At 40.7% G+C, this 8,929-nt stretch overlaps 1 pseudogene; it reads right to left on the reverse strand.

Annotated features, from left to right (window-relative positions):
- Window positions 1-1,327: 1,327 nt before the first annotated feature.
- On the reverse strand, window positions 1,328-7,060 carry LOC140515589 (ubiquitin-ribosomal protein eS31 fusion protein-like; annotated as a pseudogene).
- Between the last annotated feature and the right edge of the window lie 1,869 nt (window positions 7,061-8,929).

An 8,929-nucleotide genomic window follows, 5' to 3' on the forward strand; every position in this document is an offset into this window, starting at 1 on the left:
TCACCTTACCTGAATCTTTTAAAGTAATTGCTTTAAAGCAGTATCACGTGCCAGGTGGGCAAGATGAAATTACCAATATTACAAAGGAATATATCAAGGCAGGAGTGTCAGTCCCTACAATCACTCCATGGAATAGTCCTATCTGGCCAATACAAAAGTCAGATGGGACATGGAGGATGACAGTGGATTATAGACAATTGAATAAGGTCACTCCTCCCTTGTATGCTATCCTTAACAGAAAAGATTCAGAAATGTGATGGGACTTGGTATGCAGTTATTGAATTAGTCAATGCTTTTTTTTTTACTATTCCAATATATTTGAAACAATGCGACCAATTTGCTTTCACTTGGAAGGCTCGACAGTATACTTTTACACACTTGCCACAAGGATATCTGCATAGCCCCACTATTTGTCATAGGAATGTGGCTGAACATTTGGATGAATTAGAGCTACCTGGTGTACAACTTACCCACTACATAGATGATATTATGATACAGGGAAAAATGTAAAAGAAGTGGAGAAGAGTTTGACACTTTTAAATGAGCATATGAAAAGCAAAAGGTGGAACATTCAAAGATTCAAGGACCAGACCAAATTGTAAAAGTTTTGCATATGCAATGGAATCAGGGACTGTGAGAGCTTCTCCTGCAAGCCCAACAAAAGATTCTGGATTTTACTACCCCCACCAGTAAGAAAGAGGCCCAAAAGTTTATAGCATTATTTGGATATTGGCAACATCACATATCACATCTAGGACAAATTCTGAAACCCTCCTACAAAATTACTAGGAAAAATATGAATTTGATTGGGGACTTAAGCAGAGTAAAGCTTTTGAAGAAGCAATGGCCCTAGATTTATGGCCTATGCAAAGTGACCTGGTGGAATTACAAGTGACTGTACAAGATATATAAATTGGAGTTTATGGCAGAAACAACAAAGCCAAAATGTACTCTTAGGATTTTGTTCTAGGAAACTCCCTTCATCGTTGTGAGCTGCATATTGGACTTTGGTAGAGACTAAAGAGCTAATTTTTAGCCCTAGGTAATGTTAAGGCCTGGAATCCCAATTATGACCTGTATAATGAGTACCCCAGCTGCTCACAGAGTTGGAAATGCTCAAGAGGCTAGCATAATTAAATGGAAATGGTATATTCAAAATAGATCTAAATCAGGCAAAAGTGGAGTTTCTGCTTCACATGAATCTATGGCAAACATAGATACTGAGGGAAATGATACACTCCCTGTACCCCCTGGAGTGCAGCTTAGGAATGAAGGGTTGAAGCAAAGTAGAGGAAGTCAAGGGTGAAAAGAAGACTAGAGATGAGACTTTTTTAAATTGTTGATGTTTTTAATGAACACATTTAGAGTTACTTGTCTCCTGGCTTGATGGTGAGACAACACTTGCCCCAATAAACTAGGTCAAAATGGTGATCCACAGAGACTGCAATACCACATTGATCAGAAGAACAACCTGGTGAAGGTAGCTTATCTTATGAGTATCCTCAACATGAGAACTCTTCATGACAGCAGGTTTAGTGTTCTTTTTCTTGTATTTGTTCTTCTGGGGAGCGATGTTCTTTTTGTTCTCACCACCACGAAGTCTCAGGGCAAGATGAAGGGTGGTCTCCTTTTGAATGTTATAATCAGCCAAAGTACATCCTTCTTCTAGCTGTTTGCCTGCAAACATCAATCTTTGTTGATCAGGAGGAATACCTTCTTTATCCTGAATCTTGGCCTTGATCGATTCAATTGTATCAGACAATTCCACATCAAGGGTGATGGTTTTCCCTATCAGAGTCTTCACAAATATCTGCATCATGATGTTAGGTGTACCTGTGATCTAAAAGAGAGTTCTTTAAAAAAAAAAAACTAATTACATACAGGAACAGAGAGATAGTGAGAAATATTTGATAAATAGATAGTCAACAATCCAGAATTCATTAAAGCACCAACTATGTGCCAAGTACTGGTTAAGTGTTTGGGATACAAAAAATGGTGAAAGACTGTCCCTGCCCTCAAGTACCTTACAATATAATTTCAGAGACAACATACAAAAAACTATGCAGGAACAACATATTTACAAGAAAACTTGATGATAATTAAGAGAGTAAAAAGCACTAACATTTAGGTGGATAAAGGATGGTTCCTTGTAGAAGATGTGGTTTTAACTGGGAACTGAAAGAAGCCAAGAAAGCTGGGATGGAGATGAGGATGGAGAGAGTTCCAGGTATAAGGGACAGCAAATGAAAATGCCTCGAGCTTGGAGATGGAGTGTCTAGTCTAAGGACATCAAGGAGGTTAGTTTTACTGGTCAAAGAGTCCATGGAAAGAAGAGGCGAGAGTAAAGGAGAGAGAGACAGAGAGAGAGAAAGAGAAACACAGAGAGACAGAGAGACACAGAGAGAAAGAGACAAAGACACAGAGAGATAGAAACAGAAAGATTTCAAAATTGCTCACTAAGTGTAAGGAGCTGCAAAATCAAGAGAAATAATGAAAAAAATTAAAAAGGGAGAATGACTTGTTTGGACCTCAAATTCTATTATAAAGAAGCATGTATCACCTATTTGGCTTTATTAAAAAAAATACTGCAGTAGATCAGTAGAACAGACCAGACAAGGGAGAATCATCAAGAATGAATTTTCATATCCCATGTTTGGTAAACCTAAAAACATAAACTATTTAGGAATGAAATCCCTATTTTATAAAACTTCTGGGATAAATATGTCCTTAGCAAAATTTAACAAAAATGTATATCGAGGCATGCTCTCTCTGAGCAAAATAGTATTTATTAATGGTCACATGTGTAGCTGACAACAAATGTGTCTATGACTTGCTTCAGTTTATGCCAAAATGAAGATGCAACTCATTTTTGTACACAGATTAAAAAACAGAACAGAAATAATAGCATTGGTTATTGAACTGACAACATCATGGGGTCAAGGGATCGTGATTGGTCATATTGAAGAAGGTGAGTTGACACACTCCTGGGATGAAGACCACCTCTCTCTGTCTCAGAGGAATGTTTTTGTGAATCTATGGGCCTCAGCTGCATCATCTTTTTTGTGTGTTTCCAAACCCAAGTTTTAATTCAGAAGATCTTCACAATGTCAGTATGCATTTTATTGAAATTATTATAAATAGTATACTTATTATAAATGTTTGGTTATTGGTTTTAAAATGATCCTATCCTTGCCTCCATATTCCTGTAATTGATGCCCCCAAAATAAAACTTGTAATGGTGGGCATGCCCTGAGTGTTTTCTGGTTTTCTAGGACCCCAGCCCATGGACCTTCCTACTGGAACCTATTGAGCCTCTGGGCTTAGAACCCTGGGCCCAGAGTCAGAAAGAGCTGCATTCCAATCTTACCTTAGACACTTAACTAAGTTTGTGACCCTGGGCCACTTTTGAGCTTTGTGGACCTCACTGTCCTCTGCTCTAAAAGGAAGAATGAGAACAGCAGCTAATTCAGCTGGTTGTAATGAGGACCAAGTGAGCTCATGATGCAAAATGCTTTGGCAGCCTTAAAGCAAATGCTACCCATTAGGTATGTCATTACGCTTGGTTCATCCCTAAAATTCATTGGGCTACAAGGCCACTATTAATTCCAAACCTCCATAGCTGTGACATCCCTCTATTTCAATATCCTGTTGACTGTGACAGTCTCTTCTCCTGGGCACTTAAAATCCTGGATAAAACCTGTTCTCAGGTTTGGCTAAGGTCCCACCTTCTTGGGACTGACTACCATTTGGGTACGTTGGAGTCTATGTATTTTCTTGAAAATTATTTCTTTTCAGCTGTTTATGGTTCTTAGCAAGACTGTGATTTAAAGCACAAAGATCTGTGTGTCCTTTCCAATCTTATCAAAGGAAGCATTTTCTAATAAAATAAATACTCTGAATGGCCTGCCCAGAAAAGAAATAATACTGGACTTACCTGATTTTAAATGGAAGCCTTTAGAATGAAAGATTTTGATCCTTGTAGATGGATGGATGTTCTAGGCCTTTCACCTTTTCTCTTGAATTTCCTCGTTCTTTTCCTAAGGTTTAACATTATCGACTCCAAGTTAATAATTTTTGTGAAATAAAGTCTGCTTCTTACACCCTAATTATATTGAATTGTTGTTTTAAAAATTATTCTATCCCTGCCTATCCATTGGGGTCTCTAAGAGAAAAAATAAATTCGTGAAAATATCAAAATTCCTTGAGTATTTTTTCATTTCTAGAACACTCCTCCTCCCTCTTTCCCTCCCCCCACCCAGCATTTAGCACAGTCATATTACATCCACCCTGAGACACAGACTAGGTTTGGGACCCTGGGCCATCCCTGGAGCTGACAGCCAGATGACTGATATCTGATTAGGATCACGTGACCTAGTATTGGAAAGAACTTTTCCATCCTCTTCTGGCATGGGAGAGATCACTCTTACTTTCTCTGTTGCAGGAGGTCTTCTGCTTCTGATAGCTCACCGTTAGGTGTCTCCCCAACTCTAACATTCCCTTCTCTATGGCAACTCCTAGCCCATTCTCTGTGTGTTCTTAAGTCTCTACAAGCCCCGTCGTTCCACATTCTAAGGCCTATTGTGACAGGCTAGGCTTCGGTGTCTTCTGAGTACCCGTATGTTACTGAAAATGCAGTGGTTTACAAAGAGAAATGGAGGCCCTTTCATATCGCCACCAATTAACCATCTAATTTTTACAATAAATACTGGGAGTAGGGCAGCTGTTCTCTGGGCACCTGGGGCGGAGTTTGCTGCTGGCGCTGGGGGAAGGGGTGCCTGGGGCTTCGGAGGAGACTTAAGGGGATCCTGGGTCTCTTGGGGCACCTGGAGCTGTCACTTGCCTGCGGAGGCGTCTGTTGGTGCTTAATGGGCAGAGGAGGTGGCGGGGAATGGATCAGTTGGGGAGACCGAGGCTGCTGATGTGGCTGTTGGGGCACCTGGAGCGGTGCTTGGGGTTGCCAGGGAAGCTGCTGGGGCTGCGTGTGGAGCTGTTGGGCTTGGCCAACGGGCCACTTGGGGTAGGGGCACCCATGGGGCCAGGGGTGGGGTCCGGGAGGTGCATCGGGGCTGGGAGTCTTGCTCCCTCTTGGGTATCAACGTACCTCCTACTTGGATCGTGTGTACCAGACCGTCACTCGGACACGTGGCTCTTGATGCTCCTGGACCCGTGGAATGTCAGTATGGGCTCCCCTCCTAGGGCAGGGGCAGGTCGGTGGCCAGCTCAGGTAGGTACTCCTCACAGCCCAGCAAGCAGCCTCCGGGGCGCCTCCTTCACTGCGAGTTGCTGCCTGTCCACCTCTCCCCAGCAGTGTGGCGGGGTTCAGCTGGGCACCTGGTACAGACACGCCTTGTGCGCAATAATGCAACAAAGGACCCCAACCAATAGCCCAAGGCCTGCAGGCAGCCTGGGAGACACGTCAGAAAACAATGGACTACGAGTCATGACGTGAAGTTGGACGGACGTTCAGAGATAGTGACACATAGAAGGGCCTGACCCGCTATTGGTCCATGGGTTCAGGGAGAGTCAGACAGGACTGCACAACACAACACAACAGCAATAATGGAAAAACCTGGATCTGGGTTCTGTCATTCCCCCGCTTTCTCCTCCTACGTAGGCCTCAGTTATCCTATCCCTAAAATGGGGGAGAATGTTCAAACTCCAGGACATGTGAACTTTCAAACCGAAGCATAGATTATATAACAGCTTGAAGAGACCAGGCATCATGTGATTCAATAACTCATTATCAATTTTGATCAATGAAACTACACTGACTTGTGTATAGGTGTGTGTGGTGGGGGAGGGGGCAGGGTGAAGTTATCCCCTAAAATCTTTGAAAAGGTATTTTTATATGTATACGTATATACACACACACACTTTTTCCCGCATAAAGGTAGTAAAATGAAGTAGAGAGTAACAAAATTAGCTAAGATGAGAGTTTCTTGCCAGTTATATATTGTGGTACTGCTCAATATTTCATAAGGTTTTATTTTTGGCTCCTGCATATACCTTATGCTAAAATTGTAACCTGAGATTGTATCTCAGGACTATGTTAATGTTAATGTTAACTTGATGTTAATTTATCTTTTATAAATATTCTGTGAATATTGGACTCTTTCCGTCTGCATATCTTGTTTTCGCCCAAAAGCTATTAGAAAGCAGCTGAATATTACCTGTCAACAATTGGTCTTTTTGGTATAAAGCACCTGAGTGACAGAAAGTGTGAGGTTATGTACCTACAACAGTTACTTTGAATGACTCCTCCACTTTACAAAACTGCTTTTTGTTCATTGCTTTAACGCTAGGGAAATGATTCTGTTAAAATTTCCCCTTGCTATGAAACTAAAACACAATTTCAATGTTTGTCTGCAAAAGGCTGGAGAACATTTCTGGAAACATAACTACTCTGGATTAAAATCTTTTTGTAAAAGCAACAAGTCATTCACATACTTACCTGAGGTTTTAAAAAGTTCAAGTTGTCATGTGCATCATCCACAATGTGTAAATCTGTTGAGATGAGCTACCTTTCAGTCTTCTGGAGGATAAACGTAAATATATTCATTCTGTTCAGCTACAGGAAATGGAGAGGGGGAGGAGATGAGAACATCTCTCAGGGCATAAAGAAATCAACAACCCTTCATGACCAGAACACAATGGTTAATAAAGTGTTTCAAGCACCCTGCTCTCATACATCTCAAAATTGCCTTATGTAATTAATGTCCTGTCTTCACTCAGGAATTCTAGTACCTTCCCAGTTTGAGTTCTCCCTTGAATAGGAGTGTAATAAGAAATTATCTGCAGGACATGCTCAACTCACATTCTTCAGGATTGGTTCTCAGTACATCTCCAGGAGCTCCGGGGTAAGGGTCTCAGCTCATTTTTGGAACAGAACTGGAGCATGGGATCCAGTGGGAACTGTAACTCAGAGGGGGTTTGTGGTTTGTCTGGTTCCTAGGGAATCAATTTTTTTAAGTGATGTCATCATTTCTCAGATGTCATGGTCCTCTTTTTTTTTATTTAAATTTATTTATTTAAGTTTTCAACATTCATTTCCACAAAATTTTGGGTTGCAAAATTTCTCCCCATTTCTCCTCTCCCCACACCCCAAAACACTGAGCATTCTAATTACCCCTATCACCAATCTATCCTCCCTTCTAACACCCCTCTCTTCCCTTATACCCATCTTCTCTTGTGTCCTGAAGGCAAGATAAATTTCTATACCCCATTACCTGTATTTCTTATTTCCTAGTTGCAAGAACAATACTCAACACTTGTTCCTGAAACTTTCAGTTCCAGCTTCTCTTCATCCCTCCTTCCCCACCCATTCCATTTGGGAAGGCAAGCAATTCAATATAGGCCATATCTCTGTAGTTTTGCAAATGACTTCCATAATAGTCGTGTTGTGTAAGACTAACTATATTTCCCTCCATCTTATCCTGCCCCCCATTGCTTCTATTCTCTCTTTTGATCCTATCCATCCCCAAGAGTACTCCCTCCTCCCACTGGCTTCCCTTCCATCATCCCCCCACCCTGCTTATCACCTTCTCCCCCATTATCCTGTAGTGTAAGATAGGTTTTCATACCAAAATGAGTGTGCATTTTATTCCTTTTATTCTCTCACTGCTTAATTTCATTATTTTAAGATATGATCCCATCCTATTCAATTCACCCTGTGCTCCCTCTCTATGTGTGTGTGTGTGTGTGTGTGTGTGTGTGTAATCCCACCAACTACCTAGATACTGAAAAAAGTTTCAAGAGTTACAAATATTGTCTTTCCATGTAGGAATGTAAACAGTTCAACTTTAGTTAGTCCCTTATGACTTCTCTTTGATGTTTACCTTTTCATGCTTCTCTTCATTCTTGTGTTTGAAAGTCAAATTTTCTTTTCAGCTCTGGTCTTTTCATCCAGAGTGCTTGAAAGTCCCCAATTGCTTTGAAAGACCATATTTTCCCCTGAAGTATTATACTCAGTTTTGCTGGGTAGGTGATTCTTGGTTTTAGTCCTAGTTCCTTTGACTTCTGGAATATGATATTCCATGCCCTTCGATCCCTTAATGTAGAAGCTGCTAGATCTTGTGTTATCCTGATTGTATTTCCACAATACTTGAATTGTTTCTTTCTAGCTGCTTGCAATATTTTCTCCTTGACCAGGGAACTGTAGAATTTGGCCACAATGTTCCTAGGAGTTTCTCTTTTTGGATCTCTTTCAGGTAGTGATCGGTGGACTCCCTGAATACTGATTTTGCCCTCTGGTTCTAGAATCTCAGGGCAGTTTTCCTTGAGAATTTCATGAAAGATGATGTCTAAGCTCTTTTTTTTGATCATGGCTTTCAGGTAGTCCCATAATTTTTAAATTGTCTCTCCTAGATCTATTTTCCAGGTCAGTTGTTTTTCCAATGAGATATTTCACATTATCTTCCATTTTTTCATTCTTTTGGTTTTGTTTTGTGATTTCTTGGTTTCTCATAAAGTCATTAGCCTCCATCTGTTCCATTCTCATTTAGAAAGAACTATTTTCTTCAGTGAGCTTTTGAAACTCCTTTTCCATCTGGCTAATTCTGCTTTTGAAAGCATTCTTCTCCTCATTGGTTTTGTGAACCTCTTTTTCCAATTGAGTTAGCCTGTTTTTCAAGGTGTTATTTTCTTCAGCATTTTTTTGGGTCTCCTTTAGAAAGGTGTGGACCTGTTTTTCATGCTTTTTTTTCATCTCTCTCATTTCTCTTCGCAGTTTTTCCTTCACCTTTCTAACTTGATTTTCAAAATCCTTTTTGAGCTCTTCCATGGCCTGAGCCCATGGTATATTTATTTTGGATGTGTGGGAAACAGGAGCCTTGACTTCTGTGGCTTTCCCTGATGGTAAGCATTGTTCTTCCTTATCAGAAAGGAAGGGAGGAGATAGCTGTTCACCAAGAAAGTAGCCTCCTATGGTCTT

Source organism: Notamacropus eugenii, chromosome X (assembly GCF_028372415.1).
Source record: "Notamacropus eugenii isolate mMacEug1 chromosome X, mMacEug1.pri_v2, whole genome shotgun sequence".
In the NCBI taxonomy this organism is placed as follows: Eukaryota; Metazoa; Chordata; class Mammalia; order Diprotodontia; family Macropodidae; genus Notamacropus; species Notamacropus eugenii.